Raw genomic sequence first — 27335 nt, forward strand, 5'->3', positions numbered from 1 at the left:
ACTTTATGAATGCAACTAGGCCACAGATATGCTATTATGCAGACTTTCTAAATGCAACTAGACCACAGATATGCTATTAGGCACTCTTTCGAAGCACAACTATACCACAGATATGCTTTTAGGTGGACTTTCTAAATGCAAATACACCACAGATATGCTATTAGGCAGACTTTCTAAATGCAACTGCATCACAGATATGCCATGAGGCAGACTTTCTAAATGCAATTATACCACATATATGCTATTCAGCACAATGTCTAAATGCAATTACACCACAGATATGCTATTAGGCGCACTTTCTAAATGCAAACTAGACTACAGATATGCTATTAGGCAGACTTTCTAAATGCAAACTACACCACAGATATGCTATTAGGCAGACTTTCTAAATGCAACTACACCACAGATATGCTATTAAGTGGACTTTCTAAATGCAAACTATACCACAGATATGCTATTGGGTGGACTTTCTAAATGCAAACTAGACCAGAGATATGATACTAGGCAGACTTTCTAAATGCAATTATACCACAGATATGGTATTTGGCACACTTTCTAAACACAACTATACCACAGATATGCTATTTGGTGGACTTTTTAAATGCAAACTAGACCACAGATATGCTATTAGGCAGACTTTCTAAATGCAATTATACCACAGATATGTTATTCGGCACACTGTCTAAACACAGTTCCACCACAGATATGCTAGTAGGCGGACTTTCTAAATGCAAAATAGACTACAGATATGCTATTAGGCAGACTTTCTAAATGCAACTACACCACAGATATGGTATTAAGTGGACTTTCTAAATGCAATCTAAACCACAGATATGCTATTAGGCAGACTTTCTAAATGCAATTATACCACAGATATGCTATTCGGCACACTTTCTAAATGCAACTACACCACAGATATGCTATTAGGCAGACTTTCTAAATGCAACTACACCACAGATATGCTATTAGGTAGACTTTCTAAATGCAAACTATACCACACATATGCTATTAGGTGGACTTTCTAAATGCAAACTAGACCAGAGATATGCTATTAGGCAGACTTTCTAAATGCAACTACACCACAGATATGTTATTCGGCACACTGTCTAAACACAATTACACCACAGATATGCTAGTAGGCGGACTTTCTAAATGCAAACTAGACTACAGATATGCTATTAGGCAGACTTTCTAAATGCAACTACACCACAGATATGCTATTAGGCAGACTTTCTAAATGCAATTATACCACAGATATGCTATTCGGCACACTTTCTAAATGCAACTACACCACAGATATGCTATTAGGCAGACTTTCTAAATGCACCTAACCCAATGATATGCTATTAGGTGGACGTTCTGAATTTTACTAGGCGACAGTTATGTATTAGGTAGATTTTCAAAATGCAACTACACCACAGATATGCTACTAGGCAGACTTTATGAAAGCAACTAGAGCACAGATATGCTATTAGGCACACTTTCTAAGCACAACTATACCACAGATATGCTTTTAGGTGGACTTTCTAAATGCAACTACACCACAGATATGCTATTAGGCAGACTTTCTAAACGCAACTGCACCACAGATATGCCATTAGGCAGACTTTCTAAATGCAATTTTACCACAGATATGCTATTCAGCACAATGTCTAAATGCAATTACACCACAGATATGCTATTAGGCGCACTTTCTAAATGCAAACTAGACTACAGATATGCTATTAGGCAGACTTTCTAAATGCAACTACACCACAGACATGCTATTAAGTGGACTTTCTAAATGCAAACTACACCACAGATATGCTATTAGGTGGACTTTCTAAATGCAAACTAGACCAGAGATATGTTATTAGACAGACTTTCTAAATGCAATTATACCACAGATATGCTATTCAGCACACTGTCTAAATGCAATTACACCACAGATATGCTATTAGGCAGACTTTCTAAATGCAAACTAGACTACACGTATGCTATTAGGCAGACTTTCTAAATGCAACTACACCACAGCCATGCTATTAGGTAGACTTTCTAAATGCAAACTACACCACATATATGCTATAAGGTGGACTTTCTAAATGCAAACTAGACCAGAGATATGCTATTAGGCAGACTTTCTAAATGCAACTACACCACAGATATGCTATTAGGTGGACTTTCTAAATGCAAACTAGACCAGAGATATGATATTAGGCAGACTTTCTAAATGCAATTATACCACAGATATGGTATTCGGCACACTTTCTAAACAGAACTATACCACAGATATGCTATTTGGTGGACTTTTTAAATGCAAACAAGACCACAGATATGCTATTAGGCAGACTTTCTAAATGCAATTATACCACAGATATGTTATTCGGCACACTGTCTAAACACAATTACACCACAGATATGCTAGTAGGCGGACTTTCTAAATGCAAACTAGACTACAGATATGCTATTAGGCAGACTTTCTAAAATGGTATTAGGTGGACTTTCTAAATGCAAACTAGACCACAGATATGCTATTAGGCAGACTTTCTAAATGCAATTATACCACAGATATGCTATTCGGCACACTTTCTAAATGCAACTACACCACAGATATGCTATTCGGCACACTTTCTAAATGCAACTACACCACAGATATGCTATTAGGCAGACGTTCTAAATGCACCTAACCCAATGATATGCTATTAGGAGGACTTTCTGAATTTTACTAGGCGACAGTTATGTATTAGGTAGATTTTCAAAATGCAACTACACCACAGATAGGAATCAGGTAATATTATCCCCATATATATGGTCGCCGTAAATAATATCGCCAGGAAAAGGTTGTGGCGATATTATACGGGTGACCATATTTATGGGGACAGGGGCAAAAAAAAAATACAAAAAAAATAAATTAAAAAAAATAATAATAATAATTGGGGGTTGCGGGGGTGTCCCCCGCATGTTCCATGCAATAATGTCGCCACAAAAATCGGCCATTTATCAGCGATATTTTTGCATGGCGAGATTTTTGTGGCGACATTATTACATGGAACCCACAGATATGCTACTAGGCAGACTTTATGAATGCAACTAGGCCACAGATATGCTACTATGCAGACTTTCTAAATGCAACTAGACCACAGATATGCTATTAGGCACACTTTCTAAACGCAACTATACCACAGATATGCTTTTAGGTGGACTTTCTAAATGCAACTACACCACAGATATGCTATTAGTCAGACTTTCTAAATGCAGCTGCACCACAGATAGGCCATTAGGAAGACTTTCTAAATGTAATTATACCACAGATGTGCTATTCAGCACAATGTCTAAATGCAATTACACCACAGATATGCTATTAGGGGGACTTTCTAAATGCAAACTAGACTACAGATATGCTGTTAGGCAGACTTTCTAAATGCAACTACACCACAGAAATGCTATTAGGTGGACTTTCTAAATCCAAACTAGACCAGAGATATGCTATTAGGCAGACTTTCTAAATGCAATTATACCACAGATATGGTATTTGGCACACTTTCTAAACACAACTATACCACAGATATGCTATTAGGCAGACTTTCTAAATGCAAACTAGACTACACGTATGCTATAAGGCAGACTTTCTAAATGCAACTACACCACAGATATGTTATTCGGCACACTGTCTAAACGCAATTACACCACAGATATGCTATTAGGTGGACTTTTTAAATGCAACTGCATCACAGATATGCTATTAGGCAGACTTTCTAAATGCAACTATTCCACAGATATGCTATTAGATGGACTTTCTAAATGCAAACTAGACCACGGATATGCTATTAGGCAGACTTTCTAAATGCACCTAACCCAATGATATGCTATTAGGTGGACTTTCTGAATTTTACTAGGCGACAGTTATGTATTAGGTAGTTTTTCAAAATGCAACTACACCACAGATATGCTACTAGGCAGACTTTATGAATGCAACTAGGCCACAGATATGCTATTATGCAGACTTTCTAAATGCAACTAGACCACAGATATGCTTTTAGGTGGACTTTCTAAATGCAACTACACCACAGATATGCTATTAGGCAGACTTTCTAAATGCAACTGCATCACAGATATGCCATTAGGCAGACTTTCTAAATGCAATTATACCACAGATATGCTATTCAGCACAATGTCTAAATGCAATTACACCACAGATATGCTATTAGGCACACTTTCTAAATGCAAACTAGACTACAGATATGCTACTAGGCAGACTTTATAAATGCAAGTACACCACAGACATGCTATTAAGTGGACTTTCTAAATGCAAACTAGACCACAGATATGCTATTAGGCAGACTTTCTAAATGCAATTATACCACAGATATGCTATTCGGCACACTTTCTAAATGCAACTACACCACAGATATGCTATTAGGCAGACTTTCTAAATGCACCTAACCCAATGATATGCTATTAGGTGGACTTTTTGAATTTTACTAGGCCCAGTTATGTATTAGGTAGATTTTCAAAATGCAACTACACCACAGATATGCTACTAGGCAGACTTTATGAATGCAACTAGGCCACAGATATGCTATTATGCAGACTTTCTAAATGCAACTAGACCACAGATATGCTATTAGGCACACTTTCTAAGCACAACTATACCACAGATATGCTTTTAGGTGGACTTTCTAAATGCAACTACACCACAGATATGCTATTAGGCAGACTTTCTAAATGCAACTGCATCACAGATATGCCATTAGGCAGACTTTCTAAATGCAATTATACCACAGATATGCTATTCAGCACAATGTCTAAATGCAATTACACCACAGATATGCTATTAGGCGCACTTTCTAAATGCAAACTAGACTACAGATATGCTACTAGGCAGACTTTCTAAATGCAACTACACCACAGACATGCTATTAAATGGACTTTCTAAATGCAAACTAGAGCAGAGATATGATATTAGGCAGACTTTCTAAATGCAATTATACCACAGATATGGTATTCGGCACACTTTTTAAACACAACTATACCACAGATATGCTATTTGGTGGACTTTTTAAATGCAAACTAGACCACAGATATGCTATTAGGCAGACTTTCTAAATGCAATTATACCACAGATATGTTATTCGGCACACTGTCTAAACGCAATTACACCACAGATATGCTATTAGGTGGACTTTTTAAATGCAAACTACACTACAGATATGCTATTAGGCAGATTTTCTAAATGCAACTATACCACAGATATGCTATTGGATGGACTTTCTAAATGCAAACTAGACAGGCAGACTTTCTAAATGCACCTAACCCAATGATATGCTATTAGGTGGACTTTCTGAATTTTACTAGGCGACTTTTATGTATTAGGTAGATTTTCAAAATGCAACTACACCACAGATATGCTACTAGGCAGACTTTATGAATGCAACTAGGCCACAGATATGATATTATGCAGACTTTCTAAATGCAACTAGACCACAGATATGCTATTAGGCAGACTTTCTAAGCACAACTATACCACAGATATGCTTTTAGGTGGACTTTCTAAATGCAACTACACCACAGATATGCTATTAGGCAGACTTTCTAAATGCAACTGCGCCACAGATATGCCATTAGGCAGACTTTCTAAATGCAATTATACCACATATATGCTATTCAGCACAATGTCTAAATGCAATTACACCACACATATGCTATTAGGCGCACTTTCTAAATGCAAACTAGACTACAGATATGCTATTAGGCAGACTTTCTAAATGCAAACTATACCACAGATATGCTATTAGGTGGACTTTCTAAATGCAAACTAGACCAGAGATATGATATTAGGCAGATTTTCTAAATGCAACTACACCACAGATATGCTATTAAGTGGACTTTCTAAATGCAAACTAGACCAGAGATATGCTATTAGGCAGACTTTCTAAATGCAACTACACCACAGATATGCTATTAAGTGGACTTTCTAAATGCAAACTATACCACAGATATGCTATTAGGTGGACTTTCTAAATGCAAACTAGACCAGAGATATGATATTAGGCAGATTTTCTAAATGCAATTATACCACAGATATGGTATTCGGCACACTTTCTAAACACAACTATACCACAGATATGCTATTTGGTGGACTTTTTAAATGCAAAATAGACCACAGATATGCTATTAGGCAGACTTTCTAAATGCAATTATACCACAGATATGTTATTCGGCGCACTGTCTAAACACAATTACACCACAGATATGCTAGTAGGCGGACTTTCTAAATGCAAACTAGACTACAGATATGCTATTAGGCAGACTTTCTAAATGCAACTACACCACAGATATGGTATTAGGCGGACTTTCTAAATGCAATTATACCACAGATATGCTATTCGGCACACTTTCTAAATGCAACTACAGCACAGATATGCTATTAGGCAGACTTTCTAAATGCACCTAACCCAATGATATGCTATTAGGTGGACTTTCTGAATTTTACTAGGCGACAGTTATGTATTAGGTAGATTTTCAAAATGCAACTACACCACAGATATGCTACTAGGCAGACTTTATGAAAGCAACTAGACCACAGATATGCTATTAGGCACACTTTCTAAGCACAACTATACCACAGATATGCTTTTAGGTGGACTTTCTAAATGCAACTACACCACAGATATGCTATTAGGCAGACTTTCTAAACGCCACTGCACCACATATATGCCATTAGGCAGACTTTCTAAATGCAATCATACCACAGATATGCTATTCAGCACAATGTCTAAATGCAATTACACCACAGATATGCTATTAGGCGCACTTTCTAAATGCAAACTAGACTACAGATATGCTATTAGGCAGACTTTCTAAATGCAACTACACCACAGATATGGTATCAGGTGGACTTTCTAAATGCAAACTAAACCACAGATATGCTATTAGGCAGACTTTCTAAATGCAATTATACCACAGATATGCTATTCGGCACACTTTCTAAATGCAACTACACCACAGATATGCTATTAGGCAGACTTTCTAAATGCACCTAACCCAATGATATGCTATTAGGTGGACTTTCTGAATTTTACTAGGCGACAGTTATGTATTAGGTAGATTTTCAAAATGCAACTACACCACAGATATGCTACTAGGCAGACTTTATGAAAGCAACTAGACCACAGATATGCTATTAGGCACACTTTCTAAGCACAACTATACCACAGATATGCTTTTAGGTGGACTTTCTAAATGCAACTACACCACAGATATGCTATTAGGCAGACTTTCTAAACGCCACTGCACCACAGATATGCCATTAGGCAGACTTTCTAAATGCAATTATACCACAGATATGCTATTCAGCACAATGTCTAAATGCAATTACACCACAGATATGCCATTAGGCAGACTTTCTAAATGCAAACTAGACTACAGATATGCTATTAGGCAGACTTTCTGAATGCAACTACACCACAGACATGCTATTAAGTGGACTTTCTAAATGCAAACTACACCACAGATATGCTATTAGGTGGACTTTCTAAATGCAAACTAGACCAGAGATATGCTATTTGGCAGACTTTCTAAATGCAATTATACCACAGATATGCTATTCAACACACTGTCTAAATGCAATTACACCACAGATATGCTATTAGGCAGACTTTCTAAATGCAAACTAGACTACACGTATGCTATTAGGCAGACTTTCTAAATGCAATTATACCACAGATATGCTATTCGGCACACTTTCTAAATGCAACTACACCACAGATATGCTATTAGGCAGACTTTCTAAATGCACCTAACCCAATGATATGCTATTAGGTGGACTTTTTGAATTTTACTAGGCGACAGTTATGTATTAGGTAGATTTTCAAAATGCAACTACACCACAGATATGCTACTAGGCAGACTTTATGAATGCAACTGCATCACAGATATGCCATTAGGCAGACTTTCTAAATGCAATTATACCACAGATATGCTATTCAGCACAATGTCTAAATGCAATTACACCACAGATATGCTATTAGGCGCACTTTCTAAATGCAAACTAGACTACAGATATGCTACCAGGCAGACTTTCTAAATGCAACTACACCACAGACATGCTATTAAGTGGACTTTCTAAATGCAAACTAGACCACAGATATGCTATTAGGCAGACTTTCTAAATGCAATTATACCACAGATATGCTATTCGGCACACTTTCTAAATGCAACTACACCACAGATATGCTATTAGGCAGACTTTCTAAATGCACCTAACCCAATGATATGCTATTAGGTGGACTTTCTGAATTTTACTAGGCGACAGTTATGTATTAGGTAGATTTTCAAAATGCAACTACACCACAGATATGCTACTAGGCAGACTTTATGAAAGCAACTAGACCACAGATATGCTATTAGGCACACTTTCTAAGCACAACTATACCACAGATATGCTTTTAGGTGGACTTTCTAAACGCAACTACACCACAGATATGCTATTAGGCAGACTTTCTAAACGCCACTGCACCACAGATATGCCATTAGGCAGACTTTCTAAATGCAATTATACCACAGATATGCTATTCAGCACAATGTCTAAATGCAATTACACCACAGATATGCCATTAGGCAGACTTTCTAAATGCAAACTAGACTACAGATATGCTATTAGGCAGACTTTCTGAATGCAACTACACCACAGACATGCTATTAAGTGGACTTTCTAAATGCAAACTACACCACAGATATGCTATTAGGTGGACTTTCTAAATGCAAACTAGACCAGAGATATGCTATTTGGCAGACTTTCTAAATGCAATTATACCACAGATATGCTATTCAACACACTGTCTAAATGCAATTACACCACAGATATGCTATTAGGCAGACTTTCTAAATGCAAACTAGACTACACGTATGCTATTAGGCAGACTTTCTAAATGCAATTATACCACAGATATGCTATTCGGCACACTTTCTAAATGCAACTACACCACAGATATGCTATTAGGCAGACTTTCTAAATGCACCTAACCCAATGATATGCTATTAGGTGGACTTTTTGAATTTTACTAGGCGACAGTTATGTATTAGGTAGATTTTCAAAATGCAACTACACCACAGATATGCTACTAGGCAGACTTTATGAATGCAACTGCATCACAGATATGCCATTAGGCAGACTTTCTAAATGCAATTATACCACAGATATGCTATTCAGCACAATGTCTAAATGCAATTACACCACAGATATGCTATTAGGCGCACTTTCTAAATGCAAACTAGACTACAGATATGCTACCAGGCAGACTTTCTAAATGCAACTACACCACAGACATGCTATTAAGTGGACTTTCTAAATGCAAACTAGACCACAGATATGCTATTAGGCAGACTTTCTAAATGCAATTATACCACAGATATGCTATTCGGCACACTTTCTAAATGCAACTACACCACAGATATGCTATTAGGCAGACTTTCTAAATGCACCTAACCCAATGATATGCTATTAGGTGGACTTTTTGAATTTTACTAGGCGACAGTTATGTATTAGGTAGATTTTCAAAATGCAACTACACCACAGATATGCTACTAGGCAGACTTTATGAATGCAACTAGGCCACAGATATGCTATTATGCAGACTTTCTAAATGCAACTAGACCACAAATATGCTATTAGGCACACTTTCTAAGCACAACTATACCACAGATATGCTTTTAGGTGGACTTTCTAAATGCAACTACACCACAGATATGCTATTAGGCAGACTTTCTAAATGCAACTGCATCACAGATATGCCATTAGGCAGACTTTCTAAATGCAATTATACCACAGATATGCTATTCAGCACAATGTCTAAATGAAATTACACCACAGATATGCTATTAGGCGCACTTTCTAAATGCAAACTAGACTACAGATATGCTACTAGGCAGACTTTCTAAATGCAACTACACCACAGACATGCTATTAAGTGGACTTTCTAAATGCAAACTAGAGCAGAGATATGATATTAGGCAGACTTTCTAAATGCAATTATACCACAGATATGGTATTCGGCACACTTTTTAAACACAACTATACCACAGATATGCTATTTGGTGGACTTTTTAAATGCAAACTAGACCACAGATATGCTATTAGGCAGACTTTCTAAATGCAATTATACCACAGATATGTTATTCGGCACACTGTCTAAACGCAATTACACCACAGATATGCTATTAGGTGGACTTTTTAAATGCAAACTACACTACAGATATGCTATTAGGCAGATTTTCTAAATGCAACTATACCACAGATATGCTATTGGATGGACTTTCTAAATGCAAACTAGACCACAGATATGCTATTAGGCAGACTTTCTAAATGCACCTAACCCAATGATATGCTATTAGGTGGACTTTCTGAATTTTACTAGGCGACAGTTATGTATTAGGTAGATTTTCAAAATGCAACTTCACCACAGATATGCTACTAGGCAGACTTTATGAATGCAACTAGGCCACAGATATGATATTATGCAGACTTTCTAAATGCAACTAGACCACAGATATGCTATTCGGCACACTTTCTAAGCACAACTATACCACAGATATGCTTTTAGGTGGACTTTCTAAATGCAACTACACCACAGATATGCTATTAGGCAGACTTTCTAAATGCAACTGCACCACAGATATGCCATTAGGCAGACTTTCTAAATGCAATTATAACACATATATGCTATTCAGCACAATGTCTAAATGCAATTACACCACACATATGCTATTAGGCGCACTTTCTAAATGCAAACTAGACTACAGATATGCTATTAGGCAGACTTTCTAAATGCAACTACACCACAGATATGCTATTAGATGGACTTTCTAAATGCAAACTAGACCAGAGATATGCTATTAGGCAGACTTTCTAAATGCAACTACACCACAGATATGCTATTAAGTGGACTTTCTAAATGCAAACTATACCACAGATATGCTATTAGGTGGACTTTCTAAATGCAAACTAGACCAGAGATATGATATTAGGCAGATTTTCTAAATGCAATTATACCACAGATATGGTATTCGGCACACTTTCTAAACACAACTATACCACAGATATGCTATTTGGTGGACTTTTTAAATGCAAACTAGACCACAGATATCCTATTAGGCAGACTTTCTAAATGCAATTATACCACAGATATGTTATTCGGCGCACTGTCTAAACACAATTACACCACAGATATGCTAGTAGGCGGACTTTCTAAATGCAAACTAGACTACAGATATGCTATTAGGCAGACTTTCTAAATGCAACTACACCACAGATATGGTATCAGGTGGACTTTCTAAATGCAAACTAAACCACAGATATGCTATTAGGCAGACTTTCTAAATGCAATTATACCACAGATATGCTATTCGGCACACTTTCTAAATGCAACTGCATCACAGATATGCCATTAGGCAGACTTTCTAAATGCAATTATACCACAGATATGCTATTCAGCACAATGTCTAAATGCAATTACACCACAGATATGCTATTAGGCGCACTTTCTAAATGCAAACTAGACTACAGATATGCTACTAGGCAGACTTTCTAAATGCAACTACACCACAGACATGCTATTAAGTGGACTTTCTAAATGCAAACTAGAGCAGAGATATGATATTAGGCAGACTTTCTAAATGCAATTATACCACAGATATGGTATTCGGCACACTTTTTAAACACAACTATACCACAGATATGCTATTTGGTGGACTTTTTAAATGCAAACTAGACCACAGATATGCTATTAGGCAGACTTTCTAAATGCAATTATACCACAGATATGTTATTCGGCACACTGTCTAAACGCAATTACACCACAGATATGCTATTAGGTGGACTTTTTAAATGCAAACTACACTACAGATATGCTATTAGGCAGATTTTCTAAATGCAACTATACCACAGATATGCTATTGGATGGACTTTCTAAATGCAACTACACCACAGATATGCTATTAGGCAGACTTTCTAAATGCAACTGCACCACAGATATGCCATTAGGCAGACTTTCTAAATGCAATTATACCACAGATATGCTATTCAGCACAATGTCTAAATGCAACTATACCACAGATATGCTATTGGATGGACATTCTAAATGCAAACTAGACCACAGATATGCTATTAGGCAGACTTTCTAAATGCACCTAACCCAATGATATGCTATTAGGTGGACTTTCTGAATTTTACTAGGCGACAGTTATGTATTAGGTAGATTTTCAAAATGCAACTACACCACAGATATGCTACTAGGCAGACTTTATGAATGCAACTAGGCCACAGATATGATATTATGCAGACTTTCTAAATGCAACTAGACTACAGATATGCTATCAGGCACACTTTCTAAATGCAAACTACACCACAGATATGCTATTAGATGGACTTTCTAAATGCAAACTAGAAAAGAGATATGCTATTAGGCAGACTTTCTAAATGCAACTACACCACAGATATGCTATTAAGTGGACTTTCTAAATGCAAACTAGACCAGAGATATGATATTAGGCAGACTTTCTAAATGCAATTATACCACAGATATGGTATTCGGCACACTTTCTAAACACAACTATACCACAGATATGCTATTTGGTGGACTTTTTAAATGCAAACTAGACCACAGATATGCTATTAGGCAGACTTTCTAAATGCAATTATACCACAGATATGTTATTCGGCACACTGTCTAAACGCAATTACACCACAGATATGCTATTAGGTGGACTTTTTAAATGCAAACTACACTACAGATATGCTATTAGGCAGATTTTCTAAATGCAACTATACCACAGATATGCTATTGGATGGACATTCTAAATGCAAACTAGACCACAGATATGCTATTAGGCAGACTTTCTAAATGCACCTAACCCAATGATATGCTATTGGGTGGACTTTCTGAATTTTACTAGGCGACAGTTATGTATTAGGTAGATTTTCAAAATGCAACTACACCACAGATATGCTACTAGGCAGACTTTATGAATGCAACTAGGCCACAGATATGCTATTATGCAGACTTTCTAAATGCAACTAGACCACAGATATGCTATCAGGCACACTTTCTAAGCACAACTATACCACAGATATGCTTTTAGGTGGACTTTCTAAATGCAACTACACCACAGATATGCTATTAGGCAGACTTTCTAAATGCAACTGCACCACAGATATGCCATTAGGCAGACTTTCTAAATGCAATTATACCACATATATGCTATTCAGCACAATGTCTAAATGCAATTACACCACACATATGCTATTGGGCGCACTTTCTAAATGCAAACTAGACTACAGATATGCTATTAGGCAGACTTTCTAAATGCAACTACACCACAGATATGCTATTAGATGGACTTTCTAAATGCAAACTAGACCAGAGATATGCTATTAGGCAGACTTTCTAAATGCAACTACACCACAGATATGCTATTAAGTGGACTTTCTAAATGCAAACTATACCACAGATATGCTATTAGGTGGACTTTCTAAATGCAAACTAGACCAGAGATATGATATTAGGCAGATTTTCTAAATGCAATTATACCACAGATATGGTATTCGGCACACTTTCTAAACACAACTATACCACAGATATGCTATTTGGTGGACTTTTTAAATGCAAACTAGACCACAGATATGCTATTAGGCAGACTTTCTAAATGCAATTATACCACAGATATGTTATTCGGTGCACTGTCTAAACACAATTACACCACAGATATGCTAGTAGGCGGACTTTCTAAATGCAAACTAGACTACAGATATGCTATTAGGCAGACTTTCTAAATGCAACTACACCACAGATATGGTATCAGGTGGACTTTTTAAATGCAAACTAAACCACAGATATGCTATTAGGCAGACTTTCTAAATGCAATTATACCACAGATATGCTATTCGGCACACTTTCTAAATGCAACTACACCACAGATATGCTATTAGGCAGACTTTCTAAATGCACCTAACCCAATGATATGCTATTAGGTGGACTTTCTGAATTTTACAAGGCGACAGTTATGTATTAGGTAGATTTTCAAAATGCAACTACACCACAGATATGCTACTAGGCAGACTTTATGAATGCAACTAGGCCACAGATATGCTATTATGCAGACTTTCTAAATGCAACTAGACCACAGATATGCCATTAGGCACACTTTCTAAGCACAACTATACCACAGATATGCTTTTAGGTGGACTTTCTAAATGCAACTACACCACAGATATGCTATTAGGCAGACTTTCTAAATGCAACTGCATCACAGATATGCCATTAGGCAGACTTTCTAAATGCAATTATACCACAGATATGCTATTCAGCACAATGTCTAAATGCAATTACACCACAGATATGCTATTAGGCGCACTTTCTAAATGCAAACTAGACTACAGATATGCTACTAGGCAGACTTTCTAAATGCAACTACACCACAGACATGCTATTAAGTGGACTTTCTAAATGCAAACTAGAGCAGAGATATGATATTAGGCAGACTTTCTAAATGCAATTATACCACAGATATGGTATTCGGCACACTTTTTAAACACAACTATACCACAGATATGCTATTTGGTGGACTTTTTAAATGCAAACTAGACCACAGATATGCTATTAGGCAGACTTTCTAAATGCAATTATACCACAGATATGTTATTCGGCACACTGTCTAAACGCAATTACACCACAGATATGCTATTAGGTGGACTTTTTAAATGCAAACTACACTACAGATATGCTATTAGGCAGATTTTCTAAATGCAACTATACCACAGATATGCTATTGGATGGACTTTCTAAATGCAAACTAGACCACAGATATGCTATTAGGCAGACTTTCTAAATGCACCTAACCCAATGATATGCTATTAGGTGGACTTTCTGAATTTTACTAGGCGACAGTTATGTATTAGGTAGATTTTCAAAATGCAACTACACCACAGATATGCTACTAGGCAGACTTTATGAAAGCAACTAGACCACAGATATGCTATTAGGCACACTTTCTAAGCACAACTATACCACAGATATGCTTTTAGGTGGACTTTCTAAATGCAACTACACCACAGATATGCTATTAGGCAGACTTTCTAAACGCCACTGCACCACAGATATGCCATTAGGCAGACTTTCTAAATGCAATTATACCACAGATATGCTATTCAGCACAATGTCTAAATGCAATTACACCACAGATATGCTATTAGGCACACTTTCTAAATGCAAACTAGACTACAGATATGCTATTAGGCAGACTTTCTAAATGCAACTACACCACAGACATGCTATTAAGTGGACTTTCCAAATGCAAACTACACCACAGCTATGCTATTAGGTGGACTTTCTAAATGCAAACTAGACCAGAGATATGCTATTTGGCAGACTTTCTAAATGCAATTATACCACAGATATGCTATTCAACACACTGTCTAAATGCAATTACACCACAGATATGCTATTAGGCAGACTTTCTAAATGCAAACTAGACTACACGTATGCTATTAGGCAGACTTTCTAAGTGCAATTATACCACAGATATGCTATTCGGCACACTTTCTAAATGCAACTACACCACAGATATGCTATTAGGCAGACTTTCTAAATGCACCTAACCCAATGATATGCTATTAGGTGGACTTTTTGAATTTTACTAGGCGACAGTTATGTATTAGGTAGATTTTCAAAATGCAACTACACCACAGATATGCTACTAGGCAGACTTTATGAATGCAACTAGGCCACAGATATGCTATTATGCAGACTTTCTAAATGCAACTAGACCACAGATATGCTATTAGGCACACTTTCTAAGCACAACTATACCACAGATATGCTTTTAGGTGGACTTTCTAAATGCAACTACACCACAGATATGCTATTAGGCAGACTTTCTAAATGCAACTGCATCACAGATATGCCATTAGGCAGACTTTCTAAATGCAATTATACCACAGATATGCTATTCAGCACAATGTCTAAATGCAATTACACCACAGATATGCTATTAGGCACACTTTCTAAATGCAAACTAGACTACAGATATGCTACTAGGCAGACTTTATAAATGCAACTACACCACAGACATGCTATTAAGTGGACTTTCTAAATGCAAACTAGACCACAGATATGCTATTAGGCAGACTTTCTAAATGCAATTATACCACAGATATGCTATTCGGCACACTTTCTAAATGCAACTACACCACAGATATGCTATTAGGCAGACTTTCTAAATGCACCTAACCCAATGATATGCTATTAGGTGGACTTTTTGAATTTTACTAGGCCCAGTTATGTATTAGGTAGATTTTCAAAATGCAACTACACCACAGATATGCTACTAGGCAGACTTTATGAATGCAACTAGGCCACAGATATGCTATTATGCAGACTTTCTAAATGCAACTAGACCACAGATATGCTATTAGGCACACTTTCTAAGCACAACTATACCACAGATATGCTTTTAGGTGGACTTTCTAAATGCAACTACACCACAGATATGCTATTAGGCAGACTTTCTAAATGCAACTGCATCACAGATATGCCATTAGGCAGACTTTCTAAATGCAATTATACCACAGATATGCTATTCAGCACAATGTCTAAATGCAATTACACCACAGATATGCTATTAGGCGCACTTTCTAAATGCAAACTAGACTACAGATATGCTACTAGGCAGACTTTCTAAATGCAACTACACCACAGACATGCTATTAAGTGGACTTTCTAAATGCAAACTAGAGCAGAGATATGATATTAGGCAGACTTTCTAAATGCAATTATACCACAGATATGGTATTCGGCACACTTTTTAAACACAACTATACCACAAATATGCTATTTGGTGGACTTTTTAAATGCAAACTAGACCACAGATATGCTATTAGGCAGACTTTCTAAATGCAATTATACCACAGATATGTTATTCGGCACACTGTCTAAACGCAATTACACCACAGATATGCTATTAGGTGGACTTTTTAAATGCAAACTACACTACAGATATGCTATTAGGCAGATTTTCTAAATGCAACTATACCACAGATATGCTATTGGATGGACTTTCTAAATGCAAACTAGACCACAGATATGCTATTAGGCAGACTTTCTAAATGCACCTAACCCAATGATATGCTATTAGGTGGACTTTCTGAATTTTACTAGGCGACAGTTATGTATTAGGTAGATTTTCAAAATGCAACTACACCACAGATATGCTACTAGGCAGACTTTATGAATGCAACTAGGCCACAGATATGATATTATGCAGACTTTCTAAATGCAACTAGACCACAGATATGCTATTAGGCACACTTTCTAAGCACAACTATACCACAGATATGCTTTTAGGTGGACTTTCTAAATGCAACTACACCACAGATATGCTATTAGGCAGACTTTCTAAATGCAACTGCGCCACAGATATGCCATTAGGCAGACTTTCTAAATGCAATTATACCACATATATGCTATTCAGCACAATGTCTAAATGCAATTACACCACACATATGCTATTAGGCGCACTTTCTAAATGCAAACTAGACTACAGATATGCTATTAGGCAGACTTTCTAAATGCAAACTATACCACAGATATGCTATTAGGTGGACTTTCTAAATGCAAACTAGACCAGAGATATGATATTAGGCAGATTTTCTAAATGCAACTACACCACAGATATGCTATTAAGTGGACTTTCTAAATGCAAACTAGACCAGAGATATGCTATTAGGCAGACTTTCTAAATGCAACTACACCACAGATATGCTATTAAGTGGACTTTCTAAATGCAAACTATACCACAGATATGCTATTAGGTGGACTTTCTAAATGCAAACTAGACCAGAGATATGATATTAGGCAGATTTTCTAAATGCAATTATACCACAGATATGGTATTCGGCACACTTTCTAAACACAACTATACCACAGATATGCTATTTGGTGGACTTTTTAAATGCAAAATAGACCACAGATATGCTATTAGGCAGACTTTCTAAATGCAATTATACCACAGATATGTTATTCGGCGCACTGTCTAAACACAATTACACCACAGATATGCTAGTAGGCGGACTTTCTAAATGCAAACTAGACTACAGATATGCTATTAGGCAGACTTTCTAAATGCAACTACACCACAGATATGGTATCAGGTGGACTTTCTAAATGCAAACTAAACCACAGATATGTTATTAGGCAGACTTTCTAAATGCAATTATACCACAGATATGCTATTCGGCACACTTTCTAAATGCAACTACACCACAGATATGCTATTAGGCAGACTTTCTAAATGCACCTAACCCAATGATATGCTATTAGGTGGACTTTCTGAATTTTACTAGGCGACAGTTATGTATTAGGTAGATTTTCAAAATGCAACTACACCACAGATATGCTACTAGGCAGACTTTATGAAAGCAACTAGACCACAGATATGCTATTAGGCACACTTTCTAAGCACAACTATACCACAGATATGCTTTTAGGTGGACTTTCTAAATGCAACTACACCACAGATATGCTATTAGGCAGACTTTCTAAACGCCACTGCACCACATATATGCCATTAGGCAGACTTTCTAAATGCAATCATACCACAGATATGCTATTCAGCACAATGTCTAAATGCAATTACACCACAGATATGCTATTAGGCGCACTTTCTAAATGCAAACTAGACTACAGATATGCTATTAGGCAGACTTTCTAAATGCAACTACACCACAGATATGGTATCAGGTGGACTTTCTAAATGCAAACTAAACCACAGATATGCTATTAGGCAGACTTTCTAAATGCAATTATACCACAGATATGCTATTCGGCACACTTTCTAAATGCAACTACACCACAGATATGCTATAAGGCAGACTTTCTAAATGCACCTAACCCAATGATATGCTATTAGGTGGACTTTCTGAATTTTACTAGGCGACAGTTATGTATTAGGTAGATTTTCAAAATGCAACTACACCACAGATATGCTACTAGGCAGACTTTATGAAAGCAACTAGACCACAGATATGCTATTAGGCACACTTTCTAAGCACAACTATACCACAGATATGCTTTTAGGTGGACTTTCTAAATGCAACTACACCACAGATATGCTATTAGGCAGACTTTCTAAACGCCACTGCACCACAGATATGCCATTAGGCAGACTTTCTAAATGCAATTATACCACAGATATGCTATTCAGCACAATGTCTAAATGCAATTACACCACAGATATGCTATTAGGCGCACTTTCTAAATGCAAACTAGACTACAGATATGCTATTAGGCAGACTTTCTAAATGCAACTACACCACAGACATGCTATTAAGTGGACTTTCTAAATGCAAACTACACCACAGATATGCTATTAGGTGGACTTTCTAAATGCAAACTAGACCAGAGATATGCCATTTGGCAGACTTTCTAAATGCAATTATACCACAGATATGCTATTCAACACACTGTCTAAATGCAAATACACCACAGATATGCTATTAGGCAGACTTTCTAAATGCAAACTAGACTACACGTATGCTATTAGGCAGACTTTCTAAATGCAACTACACCACAGACATGCTATTAAGTGGACTTTCTAAATGCAAACTACACCACAGATATGCTATTAGGTGGACTTTCTAAATGCAAACTAGACCAGAGATATGCCATTTGGCAGACTTTCTAAATGCAATTATACCACAGATATGCTATTCAACACACTGTCTAAATGCAAATACACCACAGATATGCTATTAGGCAGACTTTCTAAATGCAAACTAGACTACACGTATGCTATTAGGCAGACTTTCTAAATGCAATTATACCACAGATATGCTATTCGGCACACTTTCTAAATGCAACTACACCACAGATATGCTATTAGGCAGACTTTCTAAATGCACCTAACCCAATGATATGCTATTAGGTGGACTTTTTGAATTTTACTAGGCGATAGTTATGTATTAGGTAGATTTTCAAAATGCAACTACACCACAGATATGCTACTAGGCAGACTTTATGAATGCAACTAGGCCACAGATATGCTATTATGCAGACTTTCTAAATGCAACTAGACCACAGATATGCTATTAGGCACACTTTCTAAGCACAACTATACCACAGATATGCTTTTAGGTGGACTTTCTAAATGCAACTACACCACAGATATGCTATTAGGCAGACTTTCTAAATGCAACTGCATCACAGATATGCCATTAGGCAGACTTTCTAAATGCAATTATACCACAGATATGCTATTCAGCACAATGTCTAAATGCAATTATACCACAGATATGCTATTCAGCACAATGTCTAAATGCAATTATACCACATATATGCTATTCAGCACAATGTCTAAATGCAATTACACCACACATATGCTATTAGGCGCACTTTCTAAATGCAAACTAGACTACAGATATGCTATTAGGCAGACTTTCTAAATGCAAACTATACCACAGATATGCTATTAGGTGGACTTTCTAAATGCAAACTAGACCAGAGATATGATATTAGGCAGATTTTCTAAATGCAACTACACCACAGATATGCTATTAAGTGGACTTTCTAAATGCAAACTAGACCAGAGATATGCTATTAGACAGACTTTCTAAATGCAACTACACCACAGATATGCTATTAAGTGGACTTTCTAAATGCAAACTATACCACAGATATGCTATTAGGTGGACTTTCTAAATGCAAACTAGACCAGAGATATGATATTAGGCAGATTTTCTAAATGCAATTATACCACAGATATGGTATTCGGCACACTTTCTAAACACAACTATACCACAGATATGCTATTTGGTGGACTTTTTAAATGCAAAATAGACCACAGATATGCTATTAGGCAGACTTTCTAAATGCAATTATACCACAGTTATGTTATTCGGCGCACTGTCTAAACACAATTACACCACAGATATGCTAGTAGGCGGACTTTCTAAATGCAAACTAGACTACAGATATGCTATTAGGCAGACTTTCTAAATGCAACTACACCACAGATATGGTATCAGGTGGACTTTCTAAATGCAAACTAAACCACAGATATGCTATTAGGCAGACTTTCTAAATGCAATTATACCACAGATATGCTATTCGGCACACTTTCTAAATGCAACTACACCACAGATATGCTATTAGGCAGACTTTCTAAATGCACCTAACCCAATGATATGCTATTAGGTGGACTTTCTGAATTTTACTAGGCGACAGTTATGTATTAGGTAGATTTTCAAAATGCAACTACACCACAGATATGCTACTAGGCAGACTTTATGAAAGCAACTAGACCACAGATATGCTATTAGGCACACTTTCTAAGCACAACTATACCACAGATATGCTTTTAGGTGGACTTTCTAAATGCAACTACACCACAGATATGCTATTAGGCAGACTTTCTAAACGCCACTGCACCACATATATGCCATAAGGCAGACTTTCTAAATGCAATCATACCACAGATATGCTATTCAGCACAATGTCTAAATGCAATTACACCACAGATATGCTATTAGGCGCACTTTCTAAATGCAAACTAGACTACAGATATGCTATTAGGCAGACTTTCTAAATGCAACTACACCACAGATATGGTATCAGGTGGACTTTCTAAATGCAAACTAAACCACAGATATGCTATTAGGCAGACTTTCTAAATGCAATTATACCACAGATATGCTATTCGGCACACTTTCTAAATGCAACTACACCACAGATATGCTATAAGGCAGACTTTCTAAATGCACCTAACCCAATGATATGCTATTAGGTGGACTTTCTGAATTTTACTAGGCGACAGTTATGTATTAGGTAGATTTTCAAAATGCAACTACACCACAGATATGCTACTAGGCAGACTTTATGAAAGCAACTAGACCACAGATATGCTATTAGGCACACTTTCTAAGCACAACTATACCACAGATATGCTTTTAGGTGGACTTTCTAAATGCAACTACACCACAGATATGCTATTAGGCAGACTTTCTAAACGCCACTGCACCACATATATGCCATTAGGCAGACTTTCTAAATGCAATCATACCACAGATATGCTATTCAGCACAATGTCTAAATGCAATTACACCACAGATATGCTATTAGGCGCACTTTCTAAATGCAAACTAGACTACAGATATGCTATTAGGCAGACTTTCTAAATGCAACTACACCACAGATATGGTATCAGGTGGACTTTCTAAATGCAAACTAAACCACAGATATGCTATTAGGCAGACTTTCTAAATGCAATTATACCACAGATATGCTATTCGGCACACTTTCTAAATGCAACTACACCACAGATATGCTATAAGGCAGACTTTCTAAATGCACCTAACCCAATGATATGCTATTAGGTGGACTTTCTGAATTTTACTAGGCGACAGTTATGTATTAGGTAGATTTTCAAAATGCAACTACACCACAGATATGCTACTAGGCAGACTTTATGAAAGCAACTAGACCACAGATATGCTATTAGGCACACTTTCTAAGCACAACTATACCACAGATATGCTTTTAGGTGGACTTTCTAAATGCAACTACACCACAGATATGCTATTAGGCAGACTTTCTAAACGCCACTGCACCACAGATATGCCATTAGGCAGACTTTCTAAATGCAATTATACCACAGATATGCTATTCAGCACAATGTCTAAATGCAATTACACCACAGATATGCTATTAGGCGCACTTTCTAAATGCAAACTAGACTACAGATATGCTATTAGGCAGACTTTCTAAATGCAACTACACCACAGACATGCTATTAAGTGGACTTTCTAAATGCAAACTACACCACAGATATGCTATTAGGTGGACTTTCTAAATGCAAACTAGACCAGAGATATGCTATTTGGCAGACTTTCTAAATGCAATTATACCACAGATATGCTATTCAACACACTGTCTAAATGCAATTACACCACAGATATGCTATTAGGCAGACTTTCTAAATGCAAACTAGACTACACGTATGCTATTAGGCAGACTTTCTAAATGCAATTATACCACAGATATGCTATTCGGCACACTTTCTAAATGCAACTACACCACAGATATGCTATTAGGCAGACTTTCTAAATGCACCTAACCCAATGATATGCTATTAGGTGGACTTTTTGAATTTTACTAGGCGACAGTTATGTATTAGGTAGATTTTCAAAATGCAACTACACCACAGATATGCTACTAGGCAGACTTTATGAATGCAACTAGGCCACAGATATGCTATTATGCAGACTTTCTAAATGCAACTAGACCACAGATATGCTATTAGGCACACTTTCTAAGCACAACTATACCACAGATATGCTTTTAGGTGGACTTTCTAAATGCAACTACACCACAGATATGCTATTAGGCAGACTTTCTAAATGCAACTGCATCACAGATATGCCATTAGGCAGACTTTCTAAATGCAATTATACCACAGATATGCTATTCAGCACAATGTCTAAATGCAATTACACCACAGCTATGCTATTAGGCGCACTTTCTAAATGCAAACTAGACTACAGATATGCTACTAGGCAGACTTTCTAAATGCAACTACACCACAGACATGCTATTAAGTGGACTTTCTAAATGCAAACTAGACCACAGATATGCTATTAGGCAGACTTTCTAAATGCAATTATACCACAGATATGCTATTCGGCACACTTTCTAAATGCAACTACACCACAGATATGCTATTAGGCAGACTTTCTAAATGCACCTAACCCAAAGATATGCTATTAGGTGGACTTTTTGAATTTTACTAGGCGACAGTTATGTATTAGGTAGATTTTCAAAATGCAACTACACCACAGATATGCTACTAGGCAGACTTTATGAATGCAACTAGGCCACAGATATGCTATTATGCAGACTTTCTAAATGCAACTAGACCACAGATATGCTATTAGGCACACTTTCTAAGCACAACTATACCACAGATATGCTTTTAGGTGGACTTTCTAAATGCAACTACACCACAGATATGCTATTAGGCAGACTTTCTAAATGCAACTGCATCACAGATATGCCATTAGGCAGACTTTCTAAATGCAATTATACCACAGATATGCTATTCAGCACAATGTCTAAATGCAATTACACCACAGATATGCTATTAGGCGCACTTTCTAAATGCAAACTAGACTACAGATATGCTACTAGGCAGACTTTCTAAATGCAACTACACCACAGACATGCTATTAAGTGGACTTTCTAAATGCAAACTAGAGCAGAGATATGATATTAGGCAGACTTTCTAAATGCAATTATACCACAGATATGGTATTCGGCACACTTTTTAAACACAACTATACCACAGCTATGCTATTTGGTGGACTTTTTAAATGCAAACTAGACCACAGATATGCTATTAGGCAGACTTTCTAAATGCAATTATACCACAGATATGTTATTCGGCACACTGTCTAAACGCAATTACACCACAGATATGCTATTAGGTGGACTTTTTAAATGCAAACTACACTACAGATATGCTATTAGGCAGATTTTCTAAATGCAACTATACCACAGATATGCTATTGGATGGACTTTCTAAATGCAAACTAGACCACAGATATGCTATTAGGCAGACTTTCTAAATGCACCTAACCCAATGATATGCTATTAGGTGGACTTTCTGAATTTTACTAGGCGACAGTTATGTATTAGGTAGATTTTCAAAATGCAACTACACCACAGATATGCTACTAGGCAGACTTTATGAATGCAACTAGGCCACAGATATGCTATTATGCAGACTTTCTAAATGCAACTAGACCACAGATATGCTATTAGGCAATCTTTCTAAGCACAACTATACCACAGATATGCTTTTAGGTGGACTTTCTAAATGCAACTACACCACAGATATGCTATTAGGCAGACTTTCTAAATGCAACTGCACCACAGATATGCCATTAGGCAGACTTTCTAAATGCAATTATACCACATATATGCTATTCAGCACAATGTCTAAATGCAATTACACCACAGATATGCTATTAGGCGCACTTTCTAAATGCAAACTAGACTACAGATATGCTATTAGGCAGACTTTCTAAATGCAACTACACCACAGACATGCTATTAAGTGGACTTTCTAAATACAAACTACACAACAGATATGCTATTAGATGGACTTTCTAAATGCAAACTAGACCAGAGATATGCTATTAGGCAGACTTTCTAAATGCAACTACACCACAGATATGCTATTAAGTGGACTTTCTAAATGCAAACTATACCACAGATATGCTATTAGGTGGACTTTCTAAATGCAAACTAGACCAGAGATATGATATTAGGCAGACTTTCTAAATGCAATTATACCACAGATATGGTATTCGGCACACTTTCTAAACACAACTATACCACAGATATGCTATTTGGTGGACTTTTTAAATGCAAACTACACCACCGATATGCTATTAGGCAGACTTTCTAAATGCAATTATACCACAGATATGTTATTCGGCACACTGTCTAAACACAATTACACCACAGATATGCTAGTAGGCGGACTTTCTAAATGCAAACTAGACTACAGATATGCTATTAGGCAGACTTTCTAAATGCAACTGCATCACAGATATGCCATTAGGCTGACTTTCTAAATGCAATTATACCACAGATATGCTATTCAGCACAATGTCTAAATGCAATTACACCACAGATATGCTATTAGGCGCACTTTCTAAATGCAAACTAGCCTACAGATATGCTATTAGGCAGACTTTCTAAATGCAACTACACCACAGACATGCTATTAAGTGGACTTTCTAAATGCAAACTACACCACAGATATGCTATTAGATGGACTTTCTAAATGCAAACTAGACCAGAGATATGCTATTAGGCAGACTTTCTAAATGCAACTACACCACAGATATGCTATTAAGTGGACTTTCTAAATGCAAACTATACCACAGATATGCTATTAGGTGGACTTTCTAAATGCAAACTAGACCAGAGATATGATATTAGGCAGACTTTCTGAATGCAATTATACCACAGATATGGTATTCGGCACACTTTCTAAACACAACTATACCACAGATATGCTATTTGGTGGACTTTTTAAATGCAAACTACACCACAGATATGCTATTAGGCAGACTTTATAAATGCAATTATACCACAGATATGTTATTCGGCACACTGTCTAAACACAATTACACCACAGATATGCTAGTAGGCGGACTTTCTAAATGCAACTACACCACAGATATGCTATTAAGTGGACTTTCTAAACACAACTATACCACAGATATGCTATTTGGTGGACTTTTTAAATGCAAACTAGACCACAGATATGCTATTAGGCAGACTTTCTAAATGCAATTATACCACAGATATGTTATTCGGCACTCTTTCTAAGCACAAATATACCACAGATATGCTTTTAGGTGGACTTTCTAAATGCAACTACACCACAGATATGCTATTAGGCAGACTTTCTAAATGCAAACTAGACTACAGATATGCTATTAGGCAGACTTTCTAAATGCAACTACACCACAGACATGCTATTAAGTGGACTTTCTAAATGCAAACTACACCACAGATATGCTATTAGATGGAATTTCTAAATGCAAACTAGACCAGAGATATGCTAATAGGCAGACTTTCTAAATGCAACTACACCACAGATATGCTATTAAGTGGACTTTCTAAATGCAAACTATACCAGAGATATGCTATTAGGTGGACTTTCTAAATGCAAACTAGACAAGAGATATGATATTAGGCACACTTTCTAAATGCAATTATACCACAGATATGGTATTTGGCACACTTTCTAAACACAACTATACCACAGATATGCTATTTGGTGGACTTTTTAAATGCAAACTAGACCACAGATATGCTATTAGGCAGACTTTCTAAATGCAATTATACCACAGATATGTTATTCGGCACACTGTCTAAACACAATTACACCACAGATATGCTAGTAGGCGGACTTTCTAAATGCAACTTCACCACAGATATGCTATTAAGTGGACTTTCTAAATGCAAACTATACCACAGATATGCTATTAGGTGGACTTTCTAATTGCAAACTAGACCAGAGATATGATATTAGGCAGACTTTCTAAATGCAATTATACTACAGATATGCTATTAGGCAGACTTTCTAAATGCAACTACACCACAGATATGGTATTAAGTGGACTTTCTAAATGCAAACTAAACCACAGATATTCTATTAGGCAGACTTTCTAAATGCACCTAACCCAATGATATGCTATTAGGTGGACTTTCTGAATTTTACTAGGCGACAGTTAT

The sequence above is a fragment of the Ambystoma mexicanum genome, chromosome 7q (genome assembly GCF_040938575.1).
Source record: "Ambystoma mexicanum isolate Mex_15411 chromosome 7q, UKY_AmexF1_1, whole genome shotgun sequence".
Taxonomy (NCBI): Eukaryota; Metazoa; Chordata; class Amphibia; order Caudata; family Ambystomatidae; genus Ambystoma; species Ambystoma mexicanum.